This window comes from Centropristis striata, chromosome 8, assembly GCF_030273125.1.
Source record: "Centropristis striata isolate RG_2023a ecotype Rhode Island chromosome 8, C.striata_1.0, whole genome shotgun sequence".
In the NCBI taxonomy this organism is placed as follows: Eukaryota; Metazoa; Chordata; class Actinopteri; order Perciformes; family Serranidae; genus Centropristis; species Centropristis striata.
Window position 1 is genome coordinate 15,824,138 of NC_081524.1, and position 24,639 is coordinate 15,848,776.

The 24,639-nt window shown below is 45.1% G+C and overlaps 24 non-coding genes across 24 annotated transcripts; all 24 read left to right on the forward strand.

Annotated features, from left to right (window-relative positions):
- The first annotated feature begins 1,038 nt into the window (after window positions 1-1,038).
- trnap-agg (transfer RNA proline (anticodon AGG)) lies at window positions 1,039-1,110 on the forward strand. The gene has a single exon. It is a non-coding gene; the product is annotated as a tRNA-Pro (tRNA).
- A 1,574-nt stretch (window positions 1,111-2,684) lies between these two features.
- Window positions 2,685-2,756, forward strand: trnap-ugg (transfer RNA proline (anticodon UGG)). Its single transcript has one exon. It is a non-coding gene; the product is annotated as a tRNA-Pro (tRNA).
- A 602-nt stretch (window positions 2,757-3,358) lies between these two features.
- trnap-cgg (transfer RNA proline (anticodon CGG)) lies at window positions 3,359-3,430 on the forward strand. Its single transcript has one exon. It is a non-coding gene; the product is annotated as a tRNA-Pro (tRNA).
- A 2,000-nt stretch (window positions 3,431-5,430) lies between these two features.
- trnap-ugg (transfer RNA proline (anticodon UGG)) lies at window positions 5,431-5,502 on the forward strand. The gene has a single exon. It is a non-coding gene; the product is annotated as a tRNA-Pro (tRNA).
- Window positions 5,503-6,028: 526 nt separating this feature from the next.
- trnap-agg (transfer RNA proline (anticodon AGG)) lies at window positions 6,029-6,100 on the forward strand. The gene has a single exon. It is a non-coding gene; the product is annotated as a tRNA-Pro (tRNA).
- A 1,154-nt stretch (window positions 6,101-7,254) lies between these two features.
- Window positions 7,255-7,326, forward strand: trnap-ugg (transfer RNA proline (anticodon UGG)). The gene has a single exon. It is a non-coding gene; the product is annotated as a tRNA-Pro (tRNA).
- A 608-nt stretch (window positions 7,327-7,934) lies between these two features.
- Window positions 7,935-8,006, forward strand: trnap-ugg (transfer RNA proline (anticodon UGG)). The gene has a single exon. It is a non-coding gene; the product is annotated as a tRNA-Pro (tRNA).
- Window positions 8,007-9,373: 1,367 nt separating this feature from the next.
- Window positions 9,374-9,445, forward strand: trnap-agg (transfer RNA proline (anticodon AGG)). The gene has a single exon. It is a non-coding gene; the product is annotated as a tRNA-Pro (tRNA).
- Window positions 9,446-9,963: 518 nt separating this feature from the next.
- Window positions 9,964-10,035, forward strand: trnap-ugg (transfer RNA proline (anticodon UGG)). Its single transcript has one exon. It is a non-coding gene; the product is annotated as a tRNA-Pro (tRNA).
- Window positions 10,036-10,561: 526 nt separating this feature from the next.
- On the forward strand, window positions 10,562-10,633 carry trnap-agg (transfer RNA proline (anticodon AGG)). The gene has a single exon. It is a non-coding gene; the product is annotated as a tRNA-Pro (tRNA).
- A 588-nt stretch (window positions 10,634-11,221) lies between these two features.
- trnap-ugg (transfer RNA proline (anticodon UGG)) lies at window positions 11,222-11,293 on the forward strand. The gene has a single exon. It is a non-coding gene; the product is annotated as a tRNA-Pro (tRNA).
- Window positions 11,294-12,674: 1,381 nt separating this feature from the next.
- Window positions 12,675-12,746, forward strand: trnap-cgg (transfer RNA proline (anticodon CGG)). Its single transcript has one exon. It is a non-coding gene; the product is annotated as a tRNA-Pro (tRNA).
- Window positions 12,747-13,708: 962 nt separating this feature from the next.
- On the forward strand, window positions 13,709-13,780 carry trnap-agg (transfer RNA proline (anticodon AGG)). Its single transcript has one exon. It is a non-coding gene; the product is annotated as a tRNA-Pro (tRNA).
- Window positions 13,781-14,473: 693 nt separating this feature from the next.
- trnap-cgg (transfer RNA proline (anticodon CGG)) lies at window positions 14,474-14,545 on the forward strand. The gene has a single exon. It is a non-coding gene; the product is annotated as a tRNA-Pro (tRNA).
- Window positions 14,546-15,507: 962 nt separating this feature from the next.
- trnap-agg (transfer RNA proline (anticodon AGG)) lies at window positions 15,508-15,579 on the forward strand. The gene has a single exon. It is a non-coding gene; the product is annotated as a tRNA-Pro (tRNA).
- Window positions 15,580-16,915: 1,336 nt separating this feature from the next.
- trnap-agg (transfer RNA proline (anticodon AGG)) lies at window positions 16,916-16,987 on the forward strand. Its single transcript has one exon. It is a non-coding gene; the product is annotated as a tRNA-Pro (tRNA).
- A 966-nt stretch (window positions 16,988-17,953) lies between these two features.
- On the forward strand, window positions 17,954-18,025 carry trnap-ugg (transfer RNA proline (anticodon UGG)). The gene has a single exon. It is a non-coding gene; the product is annotated as a tRNA-Pro (tRNA).
- Window positions 18,026-18,718: 693 nt separating this feature from the next.
- On the forward strand, window positions 18,719-18,790 carry trnap-cgg (transfer RNA proline (anticodon CGG)). Its single transcript has one exon. It is a non-coding gene; the product is annotated as a tRNA-Pro (tRNA).
- Window positions 18,791-19,752: 962 nt separating this feature from the next.
- On the forward strand, window positions 19,753-19,824 carry trnap-agg (transfer RNA proline (anticodon AGG)). The gene has a single exon. It is a non-coding gene; the product is annotated as a tRNA-Pro (tRNA).
- Window positions 19,825-20,350: 526 nt separating this feature from the next.
- trnap-ugg (transfer RNA proline (anticodon UGG)) lies at window positions 20,351-20,422 on the forward strand. The gene has a single exon. It is a non-coding gene; the product is annotated as a tRNA-Pro (tRNA).
- Window positions 20,423-21,803: 1,381 nt separating this feature from the next.
- Window positions 21,804-21,875, forward strand: trnap-cgg (transfer RNA proline (anticodon CGG)). Its single transcript has one exon. It is a non-coding gene; the product is annotated as a tRNA-Pro (tRNA).
- A 602-nt stretch (window positions 21,876-22,477) lies between these two features.
- On the forward strand, window positions 22,478-22,549 carry trnap-ugg (transfer RNA proline (anticodon UGG)). The gene has a single exon. It is a non-coding gene; the product is annotated as a tRNA-Pro (tRNA).
- A 693-nt stretch (window positions 22,550-23,242) lies between these two features.
- Window positions 23,243-23,314, forward strand: trnap-cgg (transfer RNA proline (anticodon CGG)). The gene has a single exon. It is a non-coding gene; the product is annotated as a tRNA-Pro (tRNA).
- A 962-nt stretch (window positions 23,315-24,276) lies between these two features.
- On the forward strand, window positions 24,277-24,348 carry trnap-agg (transfer RNA proline (anticodon AGG)). Its single transcript has one exon. It is a non-coding gene; the product is annotated as a tRNA-Pro (tRNA).
- The last annotated feature ends 291 nt before the right edge of the window (window positions 24,349-24,639 follow it).

The window sequence follows — 24,639 nt, forward strand, 5'->3', positions numbered from 1 at the left end:
TCTCGAAGATCACCAATCATGTACTGCCAAAGGCATGTGTATAGGCAAAGATTGGGCCAACTTTGCGGATTTTGCATGTCAACGTTGTGGATTTGTTCTGATGTACGACGGACCACGTCGCGCGGCCTTCCGATAACATTAAATTAGCTCGGCTCGTTGGTCTAGGGGTATTATTCTCACTTAAGGTCCGAGATGTCCCGGGTCCAAATCCTTGATGAGCCCAATGCTTGTCCTGTGCTCTCTGGGTAGGAGAACAAACAGGGTAGAACTTTAAGTTCTCGAAGATCACCAATCATGTACTGCCAAAGTCATGTGTATAGGCAAAGATTGGGCCAACTTTGAGGATTTTGCATGTCAACGTTGTGGTTTTGTTCTGATGTACGATGGACCGTGTCACGCGGCCTTCCGATAACATTGAAGTAGCTCGGCTCGTAGGTCTAGGGGTGTGATTCTTGCTAAGGGTGCGAGAGGTCCAGTGTTCAAATCCCGGACCAGCCCAAAACTTGTCCTGTGCTCTCTCTTAAAGAGAACGAAAGGATAGAACTGTAAGTTGGCCACAGAAGTACTGCCAAAGTCATGTGTTGTGACAAAAAGTGAGCCTTTCCTAGATTTCGGCAAGTCGACTATGTGTTTTGATTTCAAAGCCAAGATTGCATGAGTCACAACCCAAACAATGTAAATTCTTGAGTACGTACTAATCGACGATGGACTCCGTCGTGCTGGCTTCCGTCGTGCTGGCTTCCAATGAGATAAAAGTACCTCCGATTTTTGGTCTAGGGGTATTATTCTCACTTAAGGTCCGAGATGTCCCGGGTCCAAATCCTTGACGAGCCCAATGCTTGTCCTGTGCTCTCTGGGTAGGAGAACAAACAGGGTAGAACTTTAAGTTCTCGGAGATCACCAATCATGTACTGCCAAAGTCATGTGTATAGGCAAAGATTGGGCCAACTTTGAGGATTTTGCATGTCAACGTTGTGGTTTTGTTCTGATGTACGATGGACCGCGTCGTGCGGCCTTCCGATAACATTAAAGTAGCTTGGCTCGTTGGTCTAGGGGTATGATTCTCGCTTAGGGTGCGAGAGGTCCCGGGTTCAAATCCCGGATGAGCCCAAAGGTTGTCCTGTGCTCTCTCTGAAAGAGAACGAAAGGATAGAACTGCAAGTTGGCCACAGAAGTACTGCCAAAGTCATGTGTTGTGACAAAAAGTGAGCCATGTTCTAGATTTCGGCAAGTCAACGCTGTGTTTTGATTTCAAAGCCAAGATTGCATGAGTCACAACCCACACAATGTAAATTCTTGAGTACGTACTAATCTATGATGGACTCCGTCGTGCGGGCTTCCTATGAGATAAAAGTACCTCGGATTGTTCGTCTAAGGGTATCATAAAAAAAAAGACCAAACCCTGTTTGCATGTCAACGTTGTGGTTTTGTTCTGATGTACGGTGGACCGCATCACGCGGCCTTCCGATAACATTAAAGTTCAAATCCCGGACGAGCACAAAGGCTGTCCTGTGCTCTCTCTGAAAGAAAACGAAAGGATAGAACTGAAAGTTGACCACAGAAGTACTGCCAAAGTCATGTGTTGTGAAAAAAAGTGAGACATGTTCTAGAAGGATAGAACTGAAAGTTGGCCACAAAAGTACTGCCAAAGTCATGTGTTGTGACAAAAAGTGAGCCATTTTTAGATTTCGGCAAGTCAACGCTGTGTTTTGATTTCAAAGCCAAGATTGCATGAGTCACAACCCAAACAATGTAAATTCTTGAGTTCGTACTAATCTACAATGGACTGTGTCGTGCGGGCTTCTGATGAGATAAAAGTACCTCAGATTTTTGGTCTAGGGGTATTATTCTCACTTAAGGTCCGAGATGTCCCGGGTCCAAATCCTTGACAAGCCCAATGCTTGTCCTGTGGTCTCTGGGTAGGAGGATGGACCGCGTCGCGATGGACCGCGTCGCGCTGTGATCCCGGACGAGCCCAAATCTTGTCCTGTGCTGTCTGTGTAAGAGAACAGAAGGATAGAACTGAAAGTTAGCCACAGAAATACTGTCAAAATCTTGTGTCTTCAAATCCCGGACGAGCCCATAGGCTGTCCTGTGCTCTCAATGAAAGAGAATGAAAGGATAGAACTGAAAGTTGACCACAGAAGTACTGCCAAAGTCATGCGTTGTGACAAAAAGTGAGCCATTTTCTAGAAGGATAGAACTGAAAGTTGGCCACAAAAGTACTGTCAAAATCTTGTGTTGTGACAAAAAGTTAGCCATGTTCTAGATTTCGGCAAGTCAACGCTGTATTTTGATTTCAAAGCCAAGATTGCATGAGTCACAACCCAAACAATGTAAATTCTTGAGTACGTACTAATCTACGATGGACTCCGTCGTGCGAGCTTCCTATGAGATAAAAGTACCTCCGATTTTTGGTCTAGGGGTATTATTCTCACTTAAGGTCCGAGATGTCCCGGGTCCAAATCCTTGACGAGCCCAATGCTTGTCCTGTGCTCTCTGGGGAGGAGAACAAACAGGGTAGAACTTTAAGTTCTCGATGATCACCAATCATGCACTGCCAAAGTCATGTGTATAGGCAAAGATTGGGCCAACTTTGAGGATTTTACATGTCAACGTTGTGGTTTTGTTGTGATGTACGTTGGACCGCGTCGCGCTGCCTTCCGATAATATTAAAGCAGCTCGGCTCGTTGGTCTAGGGGTATGATTCTCGCTTTGGGTGCGAGAGGTCCCGGGTTCAAATCCCGGACGAGCCCAAAGCTTGTCCTGTGCTCTCTCTGAAAGAGAATGAAAGGATAGAACCGAAAGTTGACCACAGAAGTACTGCCAAAGTCATATATTGTGACAAAAAGTGAGCCATGTTCTAGAAGGATAGAACTGAAAGTTGGCCACAAAAGTACTGTCAAAATCTTGTGTTGTGACAAAAAGTGAGCCATGTTCTAGATTTCTGCAAGTCAACTGTGTGTTTTGATTTCAAAGCCAAGATTACATGAGTCACAACCCAAACAATGTAAATTCTTGAGTACGTACTAATCTACGATGGACTCCGTCGTGTGGGCTTCCTATGAGATAAAAGTACCTCGGATTGTTCGTCTAGGGTGATCGTTCTCGCTTAGGGTGCCAGATGTCCCGGGTCCAAATCCTTGACGAGCCCAATGCTTGTCCTGTGCTCTCTGGGTAGGAGAACAAACAGGGTAGAACTTTAAGTTCTCGAAGATCAACAATCATGTACTGCCAAAGTCATGTGTATAGGCAAAGATTGGGCCAACTTTGAGGTTTGTGAATGTCAACGTTGTGGTTTTGTTCTGATGTACGGTGGACCGCGTCGCGCAGCCTTCCGATTACATTAAAGTAGCTCGGCTCTTTGGTCTAGGGGTATGATTCTCGCTTCGGGTGCGAGAGGTCCCGGGTTCAAATCCCGGACGAGCCCAAAGGCTGTCCTGTGCTCTCTCTGAAAGAGAATGAAAGGATAGAACTGAAAGTTGACCACAGAAGTACTGCCAAAGTCATATATTGTGACTTAAAGTGAGCCATGTTCTAGAAGGATAGAACTGAAAGTTGTCCACAAAAGTACTGTCAAAATCTTGTGTTGTGACAAAAAGTGAGCCATGTTCTAGATTTCGGCAAGTCAACTATGTGTTTTGATTTCAAAGCCTAGATTGCATGTGTCACAACCCAAACAATGTAAATTCTTGAGTACGTACTAATCTACGATGGACTCCGTCGTGTGGGCTTCCGATGAGATAAAAGTACCTCCGATTTTTGGTCTAGGGGTATTATTCTCACTTAAGGTCCGAGATGTCCCGGGTCCAAATCCTTGACGAGCCCAATGCTTGTCCTGTGCTCTCTGGGTAGGAGAACAAACAGGGTAGAACTTTAAGTTCTCGAAGATCACCAATCATGTACTGCCAAAGTCATGTGTATAGGCAAAGATTGGGCCAACTTTGAGGATTTTGCATGTCAACGTTGTGGTTTTGTTCTGATGTACGATGGCCCGTTCAAATCCCGGACGAGCCCAAAGGCTGTCCTGTGCTCTCTCTGAAAGAGAATGAAAGGATAGAACTGAAAGTTGGCCACAGAAGTACTGCCAAAGTCATGTGTTGTGACAAAAAGTGAGCCATGTTCTTGATTTCAGCAAGTCAAAGCTGTGTTTTGATTTCAAAGCCAAGATTACATGTGTCACAACCCAAACAATGTAAATTCTTTAGTACGTACTAATCTACGATGGACTCCGTCGTGCGGGCTTCCTATGAGATAAAAGTACCTCGGATTGTTCCTCTATTGGTATCATCAAAAAAAAGACCAAACCCTGTTTGCATGTCAACGTTGTGGTTTTGTTCTGATGTACGGTGGACCGCGTCGCGCGGCCTTCCGATAACATTAAAGTAGCTCGGCTCGTTTGTCTAGGGGTATGATTCTCGCTTAGGATGCAAGAGGTCCTGGGTTCAAATCCCGGACGAGCCCTAAGGTTGTCCTGTGCTCTCTCTGAAAGAGAACGAAAGGATAGAACTGTAAGTTGGCCACAGAAGTACTGCCAAAGTCATGTGTTTTGACAAAAAGTCATCCATTTTCTAGATTTCGGCAAGTTAACTATGTGTTTTGATTTCAAAGCCAAGATTGCATGAGTCACAACCCAAACAATGTAAATTCTTGAGTACGAACTAATCTACGATGGACTCCGTCGTGCGGGCTTCCTATGAGATAAAAGTACCTCGGATTGTTCGTCTATTGGTATCATCAAAAAAAAGACCAAACCCTGTTTGCATGTCAACGTTGTGGTTTTGTTCTGATGTACGGTGGACCGCGTCGCGCAGCTTTCCGATAACATTAAAGTAGCTCAACTCGTTGCTCTAGGGGTATGATTCTCGATTTGGGTGCGAGAGGTCCCGGGTTCAAATCCCGCACGAGCCCAAATCTTGTCCTGTGCTGTCTGTGTAAGAGAACAGAAGGATAGAACTGAAAGTTAGCCACAGAAGTACTGTCAAAATCTTGTGTTGTGACAAAAAGTGAGCCATGTTCTAGATTTCGGCAAGTCAACTGTGTGTTTTGATTTCAAAGCCAAGATTGCATCAGTCACAACCCAAACAATGTTGAGTACGTACTAATCTAAGATGGACTGCGTCGTGTGGGCTTCCGATGAGATAAAAGTACCTCCGATTTTTGGTCTAGGGGTATTATTCTCACTTAAGGTCCGAGATGTCCCAGGTCCAAATCCTTGACGAGCCCAATGCTTGTCCTGTGCTCTCTGGGTAGGAGAACAAACAGGGTAGAACTTTAAGTTCTCGAAGATCACCAATCATGTACTGCCAAAGTCATGTGTATAGGCAAAGATTGGGCCAACTTTGAGGATTTTGCATGTCAACGTTGTGGATTTGTTCTGATGTACGATGGGCCGCGTCGCGCGGCCTTCCGATAACATTAGAGTAGCTCGGCTCGTTGGTCTAGGGGTATGATTCTCGCTTTGGGTGCGAGAGGTCCTGGGTTCAAATCCCGGACGAGCCCAAAGCTTGACCTGTGCTCTCTGTGTAAGAGAACGGATGGATAGAACTGAACGTTGGCCACAGAAGTACTGCCAAAGTCATGTGTTGTGACAAAAAGTGAGCCATGTTCTAAATTTCAGCAAGTCAACGCTGTCTTTTGATTTCAAAGCCAAGATTGCATGAGTCACAACCCAAACAATGTAAACTCTTGAGTACGTACTAATCTACGATGGACTCCGTCGTGCGGGCTTCCAATGAGATAAAAGTACCTCTGATTTTTGGTCTAGGGGTATTATTCTCACTTAAGGTCCGAGATGTCCCGGGTCCAAATCCTTGACGAGCCCAGTGCTTGTCCTGTGCTCTCTGGGTAGGAGAACAAAGAGGGTAGAACTTTAAGTTCTCGAAGATCACCAATCATGTACTGCCAAAGTCATGTGTATAGGCAAAGATTGGGCCAACTTTGAGGATTTTGTATGTCAACGTTGTGGTTTTGTTCTCATGTACGATGGACCGCGTCGCGCGGCCTTCCGAAAACATTAAAGTAGCTCGGCTCGTTGGTCTAGGGGTATGATTCTCGCTTAGGGTGCGAGAGGTCCCGGGTTCAAATCCCGGACGAGCCCAAAGCTTGTCCTGTGCTCTCTCTGAAAGAGAACGAAAGGATAGAACTGTAAGTTGGCCACAGAAGTACTGCCAAAGTCATGTGTTGTCACAAAAAGTGATCCATGTTCTAGATTTCGGCAAGTCAACTATGTGTTTCGATTTCAAAGCCAAGATTGCATAAGTCACAACCCAAACAATGTAAATTCTTGAGTACGTGCTAATCTACGATGGACTCCGTCGTGCAGCCTTCCTATGAGATAAAAGTACCTCGGATTGTTCATCGAAGGGTATCATAAAAAAAAAGACCAAACCCTGTTTGCATGTCAACATTGTGGTTTTGTGCTGATGTACGGTGGACCGCATCGTGCGGCCTTCCGATAACATTAAAGTAGCTTGGCTCGTTGGTCTAGGGGTATGATTCTCGCTTCGGTTGAAAGAGGTCACCGGTTCAAATCCCGGACGAGCCCTAAGGTTGTCCTGTGCTCTCTCTGAAAGAGAACGAAAGGATAGAACTGTAAGTTGGCCACAGAAGTACTGTCAAAATCTTGTGTCTTCAAATCCCGGACGAGCCCATAGGCTGTCCTGTGCTCTCAATGAAAGAGAATGAAAGGATAGAACTGAAAGTTGACCACAGAAGTACTGCCAAAGTCATGTGTTGTGACAAAAAGTGAGCCATGTTCTAGAAGGATAGAACTGAACGTTGGCCACAGAAGTACTGCCAAAGTCATGTGTTGTGACAAAAAGTGAGCCATGTTCTAAATTTCAGCAAGTCAACGCTGTGTTTTGATTTCAAAGCCAAGATTACATGAGTCACAACCCAAACAATGTAAATTCTTGAGTACGTACTAATCTACGATGGACTCCGTCATGTGGGCTTCCGATGAGATAAAAGTACCTCCGATTTTTGGTCTAGGGGTATTATTCTCACTTAAGGTCCGAGATGTCCCAGGTCCAAATCCTTGACGAGCCCAATGCTTGTCCTGTGCTCTCTGGGTAGGAGAACAAACAGGGTAGAACTTTAAGTTCTCGAAGATCACCAATCATGTACTGCCAAAGTCATGTGTATAGGCAAAGATTGGGCCAACTTTGAGGATTTTGCATGTCAACGTTGTGGATTTGTTCTGATGTACGATGGGCCGCGTCGCGCGGCCTTCCGATAACATTAGAGTAGCTCGGCTCGTTGGTCTAGGGGTATGATTCTCGCTTTGGGTGCGAGAGGTCCCGGGTTCAAATCCCGGACGAGCCCAAAGCTTGACCTGTGCTCTCTGTGTAAGAGAACGGATGGATAGAACTGAACGTTGGCCACAGAAGTACTGCCAAAGTCATGTGTTGTGACAAAAAGTGAGCCATGTTCTAAATTTCAGCAAGTCAACGCTGTCTTTTGATTTCAAAGCCAAGATTTGGTCCTGTGTTGTGACAAAAAGTGAGCCATGTTCTAGATTTCGGCAAGTCAACTGTGTGTTTTGATTTCAAAGCCAAGATTGCATCAGTCACAACCCAAACAATGTAAATTCTTGAGTACGTACTAATCTACGATGGACTCCGTCGTGTGGGCTTCCGATGAGATAAAAGTACCTCCGATTTTTGGTCTAGGGGTATTATTCTCACTTAAGGTCCGAGATGTCCCGGGTCCAAATCCTTGACGAGCCCAGTGCTTGTCCTGTGCTCTCTGGGTAGGAGAACAAAGAGGGTAGAACTTTAAGTTCTCGAAGATCACCAATCATGTACTGCCAAAGTCATGTGTATAGGCAAAGATTGGGAAAACTTTGAGGATTTTGTATGTCAACGTTGTGGTTTTGTTCTGATGTACGATGGACCGCGTCGCGCGGCCTTCCGAAAACATTAAAGTATCTCGGCTCGTTGGTCTAGGGGTATGATTCTCGCTTTGGGTGCTAGAGGTCCCGGGTTCAAATCCCGGACGAGCCCAAAGCTTGACCTGTGCTCTCTGTGTAAGAGAACGGAAGGATAGAACTGAAAGTTGGCCACAGAAGTACTGCCAAAGTCATGTGTTGTGACAAAAAGTGAGCCATGTTCTAAATTTCGGCAAGTCAACTATGTATTTTGATTTCAAAGCCAAGATTGCATGAGTCACAACCCAAACAATGTAAATTCTTGAGTACGTACTAATCTACGATGGACTCTGTCGTGCGGGTTTCCTATGAGATAAAAGTACCTCCGATTTTTGGTCCAGGGGTATTATTCTCACTTAAGGTTCGAGATGTCCCGGGTCCAAATCCTTGACGAGCCCAATGCTTGTCCTGTGCTCTCTGGGTAGGAGAACAAACAGGGTAGAACTTTAAGTTCTCGAAGATCACCAATCATGTACTGCCAAAGGCATGTGTATAAGCAAAGATTGGGCCAACTTTGCGGATTTTGCATGTCAACATGTCCCAGGTCCAAATCCTTGACGAGCCCAATGCTTGTCCTGTGCTCTCTGGGTAGGAGAACAAACAGGGTAGAACTTTAAGTTCTCGAAGATCACCAATCATGTACTGCCAAAGTCATGTGTATAGGCAAAGATTGGGCCAACTTTGAGGATTTTGCATGTCAACGTTGTGGTTTTGTTCTGATGTACGATGGACCGCGTCGCGCGGCCTTCCGAAAATGTTAAAGTAGCTCGTCTCGTTGGTCTAGCGGTATGATTCTCGCTTAGGGTGCGAGAGTTCCCGGGTTCAAATCGCGGACGAGCCCAAAGCTTGTCCTGTGCTCTCTCTGAAAGAGAACGAAAGGATAGAACTGTAAGTTGACCACAGAAGTACTGCCAAAGTCATATATTGTGACTAAAAGTGAGCCATGTTCTAAAAGGATAGAACTGAAAGGTTTCCACAAAAGTACTGTCAAAATCTTGTGTTGTGACAAAAAGTGAGCCATGTTCTAGATTTCGGCAAGTCAACTATGTGTTTTGATTTCAAAGCCAAGATTGCATGTGTCACAACCCAAACAATGTAAATTCTTGAGTACGTACTAATCTACGATGGACTCCGTCGTGTGGGCTTCCGATGAGATAAAAGTACCTCAGATTTTTGGTCTAGGGGTATTATTCTCACTTAAGGTCCGAGATGTCCCGGGTCCAAATCCTTGACGAGCCCAATGCTTGTCCTGTGCTCTCTGGGTAGGAGAACAAAGAGGGTAGAACTTTAAGTTCTCGAAGATCACCAATCATGTACTGCCAAAGTCATGTGTATAGGCAAAGATTGGGCCAACTTTGAGGATTTTGCATGTCAACGTTGTGGTTTTGTTCTGATGTACGATGGACCGCGTCGCGCGGCCTTCCAAAAACATTAAAGTAGCTTGGCTCGTTGGTCTAGGGGTATGATTCTCGCTTAGGGTGCGAGAGGTCCCGGGTTCAAATCCCGGACGAGCCCAAAGGCTGTCCTGTGCTCTCTGTGTAAGAGAACAGAAGGATAGAACTGAAAGTTAGCCACAGAAGTACTGTCAAAATCTTGTGTTGTGACAAAAAGTGAGCCATGTTCTAGATTTCGGCAAGTCAACTGTGTGTTTTGATTTCAAAGCCAAGATTGCATCAGTCACAACCCAAACAATGTTGAGTACGTACTAATCTAAGATGGACTGCGTCGTGTGGGCTTCCGATGAGATAAAAGTACCTCCGATTTTTGGTCTAGGGGTATTATTCTCACTTAAGGTCCGAGATGTCCCAGGTCCAAATCCTTGATGAGCCCAATGCTTGTCCTGTGCTCTCTCTGAAAGAGAACGAAAGGATAGAACTTTAAGTTCTCGAAGATCACCAATCATGTACTGCCAAAGTCATGTGTATAGGCAAAGATTGGGCCAACTTTGAGGATTTTGCATGTCAACGTTGTGGATATGTTCTGATGTACGATGGGCCGCGTCGCGCGGCCTTCCGATAACATTAGAGTAGCTCGGCTCGTTGGTCTAGGGGTATGATTCTCGCTTTGGGAGCGAGAGGTCCCGGGTTCAAATCCCGGACGAGCCCAAAGCTTGACCTGTGCTCTCTGTGTAAGAGAACGGATGGATAGAACTGAACGTTGGCCACAGAAGTACTGCCAAAGTCATGTGTTGTGACAAAAAGTGAGCCATGTTCTAAATTTCAGCAAGTCAACGCTGTCTTTTGATTTCAAAGCCAAGATTGCATGAGTCACAACCCAAACAATGTAAATTCTTGAGTACGTACTAATCTACGATGGACTCCGTCGTGCGGGCTTCCAATGAGATAAAAGTACCTCCGATTTTTGGTCTAGGGGTATTATTCTCACTTAAGGTCCGAGATGTCCCGGGTCCAAATCCTTGACGAGCCCAGTGCTTGTCCTGTGCTCTCTGGGTAGGAGAACAAAGAGGGTAGAACTTTAAGTTCTCGAAGATCACCAATCATGTACTGCCAAAGTCATGTGTATAGGCAAAGATTGGGCCAACTTTGAGGATTTTGTATGTCAACGTTGTGGTTTTGTTCTGATGTACGATGGACCGCGTCGCGCGGCCTTCCGAAAACATTAAAGTAGCTCGGCTCGTTGGTCTAGGGGTATGATTCTCGCTTAGGGTGCGAGAGGTCCCGGGTTCAAATCCCGGGCGAGCCCAAAGGCTCTGAAAGAGAACGAAAGGATAGAACTGAAAGTTGACCACAGAAGTACTGCCAAAGTCATGTGTTGTGACAAAAAGTGAGCCATTTTCTAGAAGGATAGAACTGAAAGTTGGCCACAGAAGTACTGTCAAAATCTTGTGTTGTGACAAAAAGTGAGCCATGTTCTAGATTTCGGCAAGTCAACTGTGTGTTTTGATTTCAAAGCCAAGATTGCATCAGTCACAACCCAAACAATGTAAATTCTTGAGTAAGTACTAATCTACGATGGACTGCGTCGTGCGGGCTTCGGATGAGATAAAAATACCTCCGATTTTTGGTCTAGGGGTATTATTCTCACTTAAGGAATGAGATGTCTCGGGTCCAAATCCTTGACAAGCCCAATGCTTGTCCTGTGGTCTCTGGGTAGGAGAACAAACAGGGTAGAACTTTAAGTTCTCGAAGATCACCAATCATGTACTGCCAAAGTCATGTGTATAAGCAAAGATTGGGCCAACTTTGAGGATTTTGCATGTCAATGTTGTGGATTTGTTCTGATGTACGATGGACCGCGTCGCGCGGCCTTCCGATAACATTAAAGTAGCTTGGCTCATTGGTCTAGGGGTATGATTCTCGCTTTGGGTGCGAGAGGTCCCGGGTTCAAATCCCGGACGAGCCCAAAGCTTGACCTGTGCTCTCTGTGTTAGAGAACGGAAGGACAGAACTGAAAGTTGGCCACAGAAGTACTGTCAAAATCTTGTGTCTTCAAATCCCGGACGAGCCCATAGGCTGTCCTGTGCTCTCAATGAAAGAGAATGAAAGGATAGAACTGAAAGTTGACCACAGAAGTACTGCCAAAGTCATGTGTTGTGACAAAAAGTGAGCCATGTTCTAGAAGGATAGAACTGAACGTTGGCCACAGAAGTACTGCCAAAGTCATGTGTTGTGACAAAAAGTGAGCCATGTTCTAAATTTCAGCAAGTCAACGCTGTGTTTTGATTTCAAAGCCAAGATTACATGAGTCACAACCCAAACAATGTAAATTCTTGAGTACGTACTAATCTACGATGGACTCCGTCATGTGGGCTTCCGATGAGATAAAAGTACCTCCGATTTTTGGTCTAGGGGTATTATTCTCACTTAAGGTCCGAGATGTCCCGGGTCCAAATCCTTGACGAGCCCAATGCTTGTCCTGTGCTCTCTGGGTAGGAGAACAAACAGGGTAGAACTTTAAGTTCTCGAAGATCACCAATCATGTACTGCCAAAGACATGTGTATAGGCAAAGATTGGGCCAACTTTGAGGATTTTGCATGTCAACGTTGTGGTTTTGTTCTGATGTACGATGGACCGCGTCGCGCGGCCTTCCGAAAATATTAAAGTAGCTCGTCTCGTTGGTCTAGGGGTATGATTCTCGCTTAGGGTGCGAGAGGTCCCGGGTTCAAATCGCGGACGAGCCCAAAGCTTGTCCTGTGCTCTCTCTGAAAGAGAACGAAAGGATAGAACTGTAAGTTGACCACAGAAGTACTGCCAAAGTCATATATTGTGACTAAAAGTGAGCCATGTTCTAGAAGGATAGAACTGAAAGTTGTCCACAAAAGTACTGTCTAAATCTTGTGTTGTGACAAAAAGTGAGCCATGTTCTAGATTTCGGCAAGTCAACTGTGTGTTTTGATTTCAAAGCCAAGATTACATGAGTCACAACCCAAACAATGTAAATTCTTGAGTACGTACTAATCTACGATGGACTCCGTCGTGTGGGCTTCCTATGAGATAAAAGTACCTCGGATTGTTCGTCTAGGGTGATCGTTCTCGCTTAGGGTGCCAGATGTCCCGGGTCCAAATCCTTGACGAGCCCAATGCTTGTCCTGTGCTCTCTGGGTAGGAGAACAAACAGGGTAGAACTTTAAGTTCTCGAAGATCAACAATCATGTACTGCCAAAGTCATGTGTATAGGCAAAGATTGGGCCAACTTTGAGGTTTGTGAATGTCAACGTTGTGGTTTTGTTCTGATGTACGGTGGACCGCGTCGCGCAGCCTTCCGATAACATTAAAGTAGCTCGGCTCGTTGGTCTAGGGGTATGATTCTCGCTTCGGGTGCGAGAGGTCCCGGGTTCAAATCCCGGACGAGCCCAAAGGCTGTCCTGTGCTCTCTCTGAAAGAGAATGAAAGGATAGAACTGAAAGTTGACCACAGAAGTACTGCCAAAGTCATATATTGTGACTAAAAGTGAGCCATGTTCTAGAAGGATAGAACTGAAAGTTGTCCACAAAAGTACTGTCAAAATCTTGTGTTGTGACAAAAAGTGAGCCATGTTCTAGATTTCGGCAAGTCAACTATGTGTTTTGATTTCAAAGCCAAGATTGCATGTGTCACAACCCAAACAATGTAAATTCTTGAGTACGTACTAATCTACGATGGACTCCGTCGTGTGGGCTTCCGATGAGATAAAAGTACCTCCGATTTTTGGTCTAGGGGTATTATTCTCACTTAAGGTCCGAGATGTCCCGGGTCCAAATCCTTGACGAGCCCAATGCTTGTCCTGTGCTCTCTGGGTAGGAGAACAAAGAGGGTAGAACTTTAAGTTCTCGAAGATCACCAATCATGTACTGCCAAAGTCATGTGTATAGGCAAAGATTGGGCCAACTTTGAGGATTTTGCATGTCAACGTTGTGGTTTTGTTCTGATGTACGATGGACCGTTCAAATCCCGGACGAGCCCAAAGCTTGTCCTGTGCTCTCTCTGAAAGAGAATGAAAGGATAGAACTGAAAGTTGGCCACAGAAGTACTGCCAAAGTCATGTGTTGTGACAAAAAGTGAGCCATGTTCTTGATTTCAGCAAGTCAAAGCTGTGTTTTGATTTTAAAGCCAAGATTACATGTGTCACAACCCAAACAATGTAAATTCTTTAGTACGTACTAATCTACGATGGACTCCGTCGTGCGGGCTTCCTATGAGATAAAAGTACCTCGGATTGTTCCTCTATTGGTATCATCAAAAAAAAGACCAAACCCTGTTTGCATGTCAACGTTGTGGTTTTGTTCTGATGTACGGTGGACCGCGTCGCGCGGCCTTCCGATAACATTAAAGTAGCTCGGCTCGTTGGTCTAGGGGTATGATTCTCGCTTAGGGTGCAAGAGGTCCTGGGTTCAAATCCCGGACGAGCCCTAAGGTTGTCCTGTGCTCTCTCTGAAAGAGAACGAAAGGATAGAACTGTAAGTTGGCCACAGAAGTACTGCCCAACTCATGTGTTTTGACAAAAAGTCATCCATGTTCTAGATTTCGGCAAGTTAACTATGTGTTTTGATTTCAAAGCCAAGATTGCATGAGTCACAACCCAAACAATGTAAATTCTTGAGTAAGTACTAATCTACGATGGACTGCGTCGTGCGGGCTTCGGATGAGATAAAAATACCTCCGATTTTTGGTCTAGGGGTATTATTCTCACTTAAGGAATGAGATGTCTCGGGTCCAAATCCTTGACGAGCCCAATGCTTGTCCTGTGCTCTCTGGGTAGGAGAACAAACAGGGTAGAACTTTAAGTTCTCGAAGATCACCAATCATGTACTGCCAAAGGCATGTGTATAGGCAAAGATTGGGCCAACTTTGCGGATTTTGCATGTCAACATGTCCCAGGTCCAAATCCTTGACGAGCCCAATGCTTGTCCTGTGCTCTCTGGGTAGGAGAACAAACAGGGTAGAACTTTAAGTTCTCGAAGATCAACAATCATGTACTGCCAAAGTCATGTGTATAGGCAAAGATTGGGCCAACTTTGAGGTTTGTGAATGTCAACGTTGTGGTTTTGTTCTGATGTACGGTGGACCGCGTCGCGCAGCCTTCCGATAACATTAAAGTAGCTCGGCTCGTTGGTCTAGGGGTATGATTCTCGCTTCGGGTGCGAGAGGTCCCGGGTTCAAATCCCGGACGAGCCCAAAGGCTGTCCTGTGCTCTCTCTGAAAGAGAATGAAAGGATATAACTGAAAGTTGACCACAGAAGTACTGCCAAAGTCATATATTGTGACTAAAAGTGAGCCATGTTCTAGAAGGATAGAACTGAAAGTTGTCCACAAAAGTACTGTCAAAATCTTGTGTTGTGACAAAAAGTGAGCCATGTTCTAGATTTCGGCAAGTCAACTATGTGTTTTGATTTCAAAGCCAAGATTGCATGTGTCACAACCCAAACAATGTAAATTCTTGAGTACGTACTAATCTACGATGGACTCCGTCGTGTGGGCTTCCGATGAGATAAAAGTACCTCCGATTTTTGGTCTAGGGGTATTATTCTCACTTAAGGTCCGAGATGTCCCGGGTCCAAATCCTTGACGAGCCCAATGCTTGTCCTGTGCTCTCTGGGTAGGAGAACAAAGAGGGTAGAACTTTAAGTTCTCGAAGATCACCAATCATGTACTGCCAAAGTCATGTGTATAGGCAAAGATTGGGCCAACTTTGAGGATTTTGCATGTCAACGTTGTGGTTTTGTTCTGATGTACGATGGACCGTTCAAATCCCGGACGAGCCCAAAGGCTGTCCTGTGCTCTCTCTGAAAGAGAATGAAAGGATAGAACTGAAAGTTGGCCACAGAAGTACTGCCAAAGTCATGTGTTGTGACAAAAAGTGAGCCATGTTCTTGATTTCAGCAAGTCAAAGCTGTGTTTTGATTTTAAAGCCAAGATTACATGTGTCACAACCCAAACAATGTAAATTCTTTAGTACGTACTAATCTACGATGGACTCCGTCGTGCGGGCTTCCTATGAGATAAAAGTACCTCGGATTGTTCCTCTATTGGTATCATCAAAAAAAAGACCAAACCCTGTTTGCATGTCAACGTTGTGGTTTTGTTCTGATGTACGGTGGACCGCGTCGCGCGGCCTTCCGATAACATTAAAGTAGCTCGGCTCGTTGGTCTAGGGGTATGATTCTCGCTTAGGGTGCAAGAGGTCCTGGGTTCAAATCCCGGACGAGCCCTAAGGTTGTCCTGTGCTCGCTCTGAAAGAGAACGAAAGGATAGAACTGTAAGTTGGCCACAGAAGTACTGCCCAACTCATGTGTTTTGACAAAAAGTCATCCATGTTCTAGATTTCGGCAAGTTAACTATGTGTTTTGATTTCAAAGCCAAGATTGCATGAGTCACAACCCAAACAATGTAAATTCTTGAGGACGAACTAATCTACGATGGACTCCGTCGTGCGGGCTTCCTATGAGATAAAAGTACCTCGGATTGTTCGTCTATTGGTATCATCAAAAAAAAGACCAAACCCTGTTTGCATGTCAACGTTGTGGTTTTGTTCTGATGTACGGTGGACCGCGTCGCGCAGCTTTCCGATAACATTAAAGTAGCTCAACTCGTTGCTCTAGGGGTATGATTCTCGATTTGGGTGCGAGAGGTCCAGGGTTCAAATCCCGCGCGAGCCCAAATCTTGTCCTGTGCTGTCTGTGTAAGAGAACAGAAGGATAGAACTGAAAGTTAGCCACAGAAGTACTGTCAAAATCTTGTGTTGTGACAAAAAGTGAGCCATGTTCTAGATTTCGGCAAGTCAACTGTGTGTTTTGATTTCTCGCTTAGGGTGCGAGAGGTCCCGGGTTCAAATCCCGGACGAGCCCAAAGCTTGACCTGTGCTCTCTGTGTAAGAGAACGGATGGATAGAACTGAACGTTGGCCACAGAAGTACTGCCAAAATCTTGTGTTGTGACAAAAAGTGAGCCATGTTCTAGATTTCGGCAAGTCAACTGTGTGTTTTGATTTCAAAGCCAAGATTGCATCAGTCACAACCCAAACAATGTTGAGTACGTACTAATCTAAGATGGACTGCGTCGTGTGGGCTTCCGATGAGATAAAAGTACCTCCGATTTTTGGTCTAGGGGTATTATTCTCACTTAAGGTCCGAGATGTCCCAGGTCCAAATCCTTGACGAGCCCAATGCTTGTCCTGTGCTCTCTGGGTAGGAGAACAAACAGGGTAGAACTTTAAGTTCTCGAAGATCACCAATCATGTACTGCCAAAGTCATGTGTTGTGACAAAAAGTGAGCCATGTTCTTGATTTCAGCAAGTCAAAGCTGTGTTTTGATTTTAAAGCCAAGATTACATGTGTCACAACCCAAACAATGTAAATTCTTTAGTACGTACTAATCTACGATGGACTCCGTCGTGCGGGCTTCCTATGAGATAAAAGTACCTCGGATTGTTCCTCTATTGGTATCATCAAAAAAAAGACCAAACCCTGTTTGCATGTCAACGTTGTGGTTTTGTTCTGATGTACGGTGGACCGCGTCGCGCGGCCTTCCGATAACATTAAAGTAGCTCGGCTCGTTGGTCTAGGGGTATGATTCTCGCTTAGGGTGCAAGAGGTCCTGGGTTCAAATCCCGGACGAGCCCTAAGGTTGTCCTGTGCTCTCTCTGAAAGAGAACGAAAGGATAGAACTGTAAGTTGGCCACAGAAGTACTGCCCAACTCATGTGTTTTGACAAAAAGTCATCCATGTTCTAGATTTCGGCAAGTTAACTATGTGTTTTGATTTCAAAGCCAAGATTGCATGAGTCACAACCCAAACAATGTAAATTCTTGAGGACGAACTAATCTACGATGGACTCCGTCGTGCAGGCTTCCTATGAGATAAAAGTACCTCGGATTGTTCGTCTATTGGTATCATCAAAAAAAAGACCAAACCCTGTTTGCATGTCAACGTTGTGGTTTTGTTCTGATGTACGGTGGACCGCGTCGCGCAGCTTTCCGATAACATTAAAGTAGCTCAACTCGTTGCTCTAGGGGTATGATTCTCGATTTGGGTGCGAGAGGTCCCGGGTTCAAATCCCGCGCGAGCCCAAATCTTGTCCTGTGCTGTCTGTGTAAGAGAACAGAAGGATAGAACTGAAAGTTAGCCACAGAAATACTGTCAAAATCTTGTGTTGTGACAAAAAGTGAGCCATGTTCTAGATTTCGGCAAGTCAACTGTGTGTTTTGATTTCAAAGCCAAGATTGCATCAGTCACAACCCAAACAATGTTGAGTACGTACTAATCTAAGATGGACTGCGTCGTGTGGGCTTCCGATGAGATAAAAGTACCTCCGATTTTTGGTCTAGGGGTATTATTCTCACTTAAGGTCCGAGATGTCCCAGGTCCAAATCCTTGACGAGCCCAATGCTTGTCCTGTGCTCTCTGGGTAGGAGAACAAACAGGGTAGAACTTTAAGTTCTCGAAGATCACCAATCATGTACTGCCAAAGTCATGTGTATAGGCAAAGATTGGGCCAACTTTGAGGATTTTGTATGTCAACGTTGTGGTTTTGTTCTGATGTACGATGGACCGCGTCGCGCGGCCTTCCGAAAACATTAAAGTATCTCGGCTCGTTGGTCTAGGGGTATGATTCTCGCTTTGGGTGCGAGAGGTCCCGGGTTCAAATCCCGGACGAGCCCAAAGCTTGACCTGTGCTCTCTGTGTAAGAGAACGGAAGGATAGAACTGAAAGTTGGCCACAGAAGTACTGCCAAAGTCATGTGTTGTGACAAAAAGTGAGCCATGTTCTAAATTTCGGCAAGTCAACTATGTATTTTGATTTCAAAGCCAAGATTGCATGAGTCACAACCCAAACAATGTAAATTCTTGAGTACGTACTAATCTACGATGGACTCTGTCGTGCGGGTTTCCTATGAGATAAAAGTACCTCCGATTTTTGGTCCAGGGGTATTATTCTCACTTAAGGTTCGAGATGTCCCGGGTCCAAATCCTTGACGAGCCCAATGCTTGTCCTGTGCTCTCTGGGTAGGAGAACAAACAGGGTAGAACTTTAAGTTCTCGAAGATCACCAATCATGTACTGCCAAAGGCATGTGTATAGGCAAAGATTGGGCCAACTTTGCGGATTTTGCATGTCAACATGTCCCAGGTCCAAATCCTTGACGAGCCCAATGCTTGTCCTGTGCTCTCTGGGTAGGAGAACAAACAGGGTAGAACTTTAAGTTCTCAAAGATCAACAATCATGTACTGCCAAAGTCATGTGTATAGGCAAAGATTGGGCCAACTTTGAGGTTTGTGAATGTCAACGTTGTGGTTTTGTTCTGATGTACGGTGGACCGCGTCGCGCAGCCTTCCGATAACATTAAAGCAACTCAGCTCGTTGGTCTAGGGGTATGATTCTCGCTTCGGGTGCGAGAGGTCCAGGGTTCAAATCCCGGACGAGCCCAAAGGCTGTCCTGTGCTCTCTCTGAAAGAGAATGAAAGGATAGAACTGAAAGTTGACCACAGAAGTACTGCCAAAGTCATATATTGTGACTAAAAGTGAGCCATGTTCTAGAAGGATAGAACTGAAAGTTGTCCACAAAAGTACTGTCAAAATCTTGTGTTGTGACAAAAAGTGAGCCATGTTCTAGATTTCGGCAAGTCAACTATGTGTTTTGATTTCAAAGCCAAGATTGCATGTGTCACAACCCAAACAATGTAAATTCTTGAGTACGTACTAATCTACGATGGACTCCGTCGTGTGGGCTTCCGATGAGATAAAAGTACCTCCGATTTTTGGTCTAGGGGTATTATTCTCACTTAAGGTCCGAGATGTCCCGGGTCCAAATCCTTGACGAGCCCAATGCTTGTCCTGTGCTCTCTGGGTAGGAGAACAAAGAGGGTAGAACTTTAAGTTCTCGAAGATCACCAATCATGTACTGCCAAAGTCATGTGTATAGGCAAAGATTGGGCCAACTTTGAGGATTTTGCATGTCAACGTTGTGGTTTTGTTCTGATGTACGATGGACCGTTCAAATCCCGGACGAGCCCAAAGGCTGTCCTGTGCTCTCTCTGAAAGAGAATGAAAGGATAGAACTGAAAGTTGGCCACAGAAGTACTGCCAAAGTCATGTGTTGTGACAAAAAGTGAGCCATGTTCTTGATTTCAGCAAGTCAAAGCTGTGTTTTGATTTTAAAGCCAAGATTACATGTGTCACAACCCAAACAATGTAAATTCTTTAGTACGTACTAATCTACGATGGACTCCGTCGTGCGGGCTTCCTATGAGATAAAAGTACCTCGGATTGTTCCTCTATTGGTATCATCAAAAAAAAGACCAAACCCTGTTTGCATGTCAACGTTGTGGTTTTGTTCTGATGTACGGTGGACCGCGTCGCGCGGCCTTCCGATAACATTAAAGTAGCTCGGCTCGTTGGTCTAGGGGTATGATTCTCGCTTAGGGTGCAAGAGGTCCTGGGTTCAAATCCCGGACGAGCCCTAAGGTTGTCCTGTGCTCTCTCTGAAAGAGAACGAAAGGATAGAACTGTAAGTTGGCCACAGAAGTACTGCCCAACTCATGTGTTTTGACAAAAAGTCATCCATGTTCTAGATTTCGGCAAGTTAACTATGTGTTTTGATTTCAAAGCCAAGATTGCATGAGTCACAACCCAAACAATGTAAATTCTTGAGTAAGTACTAATCTACGATGGACTGCGTCGTGCGGGCTTCGGATGAGATAAAAATACCTCCGATTTTTGGTCTAGGGGTATTATTCTCACTTAAGGAATGAGATGTCTCGGGTCCAAATCCTTGACAAGCCCAATGCTTGTCCTGTGGTCTCTGGGTAGGAGAACAAACAGGGTAGAACTTTAAGTTCTCGAAGATCACCAATCATGTACTGCCAAAGTCATGTGTATAAGCAAAGATTGGGCCAACTTTGAGGATTTTGCATGTCAATGTTGTGGATTTGTTCTGATGTACGATGGACCGCGTCGCGCGGCCTTCCGATAACATTAAAGTAGCTTGGCTCATTGGTCTAGGGGTATGATTCTCGCTTTGGGTGCGAGAGGTGCCGGGTTCAAATCCCGGACGAGCCCAAAGCTTGACCTGTGCTCTCTGTGTTAGAGAACGGAAGGACAGAACTGAAAGTTGGCCACAGAAGTACTGTCAAAATCTTGTGTCTTCAAATCCCGGACGAGCCCATAGGCTGTCCTGTGCTCTTAATGAAAGAGAATGAAAGGATAGAACTGAAAGTTGACCACAGAAGTACTGCCAAAGTCATGTGTTGTGACAAAAAGTGAGCCATGTTCTAGAAGGATAGAACTGAACGTTGGCCACAGAAGTACTGCCAAAGTCATGTGTTGTGACAAAAAGTGAGCCATGTTCTAAATTTCAGCAAGTCAACGCTGTGTTTTGATTTCAAAGCCAAGATTACATGAGTCACAACCCAAACAATGTAAATTCTTGAGTACGTACTAATCTACGATGGACTCCGTCATGTGGGCTTCCGATGAGATAAAAGTACCTCCGATTTTTGGTCTAGGGGTATTATTCTCACTTAAGGTCCGAGATGTCCCGGGTCCAAATCCTTGACGAGCCCAATGCTTGTCCTGTGCTCTCTGGGTAGGAGAACAAACAGGGTAGAACTTTAAGTTCTCGAAGATCACCAATCATGTACTGCCAAAGTCATGTGTATAGGCAAAGATTGGGCCAACTTTGAGGATTTTGCATGTCAACGTTGTGGTTTTGTTCTGATGTACGATGGACCGCGTCGCGCGGCCTTCCGAAAATATTAAAGTAGCTCGTCTCGTTGGTCTAGGGGTATGATTCTCGCTTAGGGTGCGAGAGGTCCCGGGTTCAAATCGCGGACGAGCCCAAAGCTTGTCCTGTGCTCTCTCTGAAAGAGAACGAAAGGATAGAACTGTAAGTTGACCACAGAAGTACTGCCAAAGTCATATATTGTGACTAAAAGTGAGCCATGTTCTAGAAGGATAGAACTGAAAGTTGTCCACAAAAGTACTGTCTAAATCTTGTGTTGTGACAAAAAGTGAGCCATGTTCTAGATTTCGGCAAGTCAACTGTGTGTTTTGATTTCAAAGCCAAGATTACATGAGTCACAACCCAAACAATGTAAATTCTTGAGTACGTACTAATCTACGATGGACTCCGTCGTGTGGGCTTCCTATGAGATAAAAGTACCTCGGATTGTTCGTCTAGGGTGATCGTTCTCGCTTAGGGTGCCAGATGTCCCGGGTCCAAATCCTTGACGAGCCCAATGCTTGTCCTGTGCTCTCTGGGTAGGAGAACAAACAGGGTAGAACTTTAAGTTCTCGAAGATCAACAATCATGTACTGCCAAAGTCATGTGTACAGGCAAAGATTGGGCCAACTTTGAGGTTTGTGAATGTCAACGTTGTGGTTTTGTTCTGATGTACGGTGGACCGCGTCGCGCAGCCTTCCGATAACATTAAAGTAGCTCGGCTCGTTGGTCTAGGGGTATGATTCTCGCTTCGGGTGCGAGAGGTCCGGGGTTCAAATCCCGGACGAGCCCAAAGGCTGTCCTGTGCTCTCTCTGAAAGAGAATGAAAGGATAGAACTGAAAGTTGACCACAGAAGTACTGCCAAAGTCATATATTGTGACTAAAAGTGAGCCATGTTCTAGAAGGATAGAACTGAAAGTTGTCCACAAAAGTACTGTCAAAATCTTGTGTTGTGACAAAAAGTGAGCCATGTTCTAGATTTCGGCAAGTCAACTATGTGTTTTGATTTCAAAGCCAAGATTGCATGTGTCACAACCCAAACAATGTAAATTCTTGAGTACGTACTAATCTACGATGGACTCCGTCGTGTGGGCTTCCGATGAGATAAAAGTACCTCCGATTTTTGGTCTAGGGGTATTATTCTCACTTAAGGTCCGAGATGTCCCGGGTCCAAATCCTTGACGAGCCCAGTGCTTGTCCTGTGCTCTCTGGGTAGGAGAACAAAGAGGGTAGAACTTTAAGTTCTCGAAGATCACCAATCATGTACTGCCAAAGTCATGTGTATAGGCAAAGATTGGGAAAACTTTGAGGATTTTGTATGTCAACGTTGTGGTTTTGTTCTGATGTACGATGGACCGCGTCGCGCGGCCTTCCGAAAACATTAAAGTATCTCGGCTCGTTGGTCTAGGGGTATGATTCTCGCTTTGGGTGCGAGAGGTCCCGGGTTCAAATCCCGGACGAGCCCAAAGCTTGACCTGTGCTCTCTGTGTAAGAGAACGGAAGGATAGAACTGAAAGTTGGCCACAGAAGTACTGCCAAAGTCATGTGTTGTGACAAAAAGTGAGCCATGTTCTAAATTTCGGCAAGTCAACTATGTATTTTGATTTCAAAGCCAAGATTGCATGAGTCACAACCCAAACAATGTAAATTCTTGAGTACGTACTAATCTACGATGGACTCTGTCGTGCGGGTTTCCTATGAGATAAAAGTACCTCCGATTTTTGGTCCAGGGGTATTATTCTCACTTAAGGTTCGAGATGTCCCGGGTCCAAATCCTTGACGAGCCCAATGCTTGTCCTGTGCTCTCTGGGTAGGAGAACAAACAGGGTAGAACTTTAAGTTCTCGAAGATCACCAATCATGTACTGCCAAAGGCATGTGTATAGGCAAAGATTGGGCCAACTTTGCGGATTTTGCATGTCAACATGTCCCAGGTCCAAATCCTTGACGAGCCCAATGCTTGTCCTGTGCTCTCTGGGTAGGAGAACAAACAGGGTAGAACTTTAAGTTCTCGAAGATCAACAATCATGTACTGCCAAAGTCATGTGTATAGGCAAAGATTGGGCCAACTTTGAGGTTTGTGAATGTCAACGTTGTGGTTTTGTTCTGATGTACGGTGGACCGCGTCGCGCAGCCTTCCGATAACATTAAAGTAGCTCGGCTCGTTGGTCTAGGGGTATGATTCTCGCTTCGGGTGCGAGAGGTCCAGGGTTCAAATCCCGGACGAGCCCAAAGGCTGTCCTGTGCTCTCTCTGAAAGAGAATGAAAGGATAGAACTGAAAGTTGACCACAGAAGTACTGCCAAAGTCATATATTGTGACTAAAAGTGAGCCATGTTCTAGAAGGATAGAACTGAAAGTTGTCCACAAAAGTACTGTCAAAATCTTGTGTTGTGACAAAAAGTGAGCCATGTTCTAGATTTCGGCAAGTCAACTATGTGTTTTGATTTCAAAGCCAAGATTGCATGTGTCACAACCCAAACAATGTAAATTCTTGAGTACGTACTAATCTACGATGGACTCCGTCGTGTGGGCTTCCGATGAGATAAAAGTACCTCCGATTTTTGGTCTAGGGGTATTATTCTCACTTAAGGTCCGAGATGTCCCAGGTCCAAATCCTTGACGAGCCCAATGCTTGTCCTGTGCTCTCTGGGTAGGAGAACAAACAGGGTAGAACTTTAAGTTCTCGAAGATCACCAATCATGTACTGCCAAAGTCATGTGTATAGGCAAAGATTGGGCCAACTTTGAGGATTTTGCATGTCAACGTTGTGGTTTTGTTCTGATGTACGATGGACCGTTCAAATCCCGGACGAGCCCAAAGGCTGTCCTGTGCTCTCTCTGAAAGAGAATGAAAGGATAGAACTGAAAGTTGGCCACAGAAGTACTGCCAAAGTCATGTGTTGTGACAAAAAGTGAGCCATGTTCTTGATTTCAGCAAGTCAAAGCTGTGTTTTGATTTTAAAGCCAAGATTACATGTGTCACAACCCAAACAATGTAAATTCTTTAGTACGTACTAATCTACGATGGACTCCGTCGTGCGGGCTTCCTATGAGATAAAAGTACCTCGGATTGTTCCTCTATTGGTATCATCAAAAAAAAGACCAAACCCTGTTTGCATGTCAACGTTGTGGTTTTGTTCTGATGTACGGTGGACCGCGTCGCGCGGCCTTCCGATAACATTAAAGTAGCTCGGCTCGTTGGTCTAGGGGTATGATTCTCGCTTAGGGTGCAAGAGGTCCTGGGTTCAAATCCCGGACGAGCCCTAAGGTTGTCCTGTGCTCTCTCTGAAAGAGAACGAAAGGATAGAACTGTAAGTTGGCCACAGAAGTACTGCCCAACTCATGTGTTTTGACAAAAAGTCATCCATGTTCTAGATTTCGGCAAGTTAACTATGTGTTTTGATTTCAAAGCCAAGATTGCATGAGTCACAACCCAAACAATGTAAATTCTTGAGTAAGTACTAATCTACGATGGACTGCGTCGTGCGGGCTTCGGATGAGATAAAAATACCTCCGATTTTTGGTCTAGGGGTATTATTCTCACTTAAGGAATGA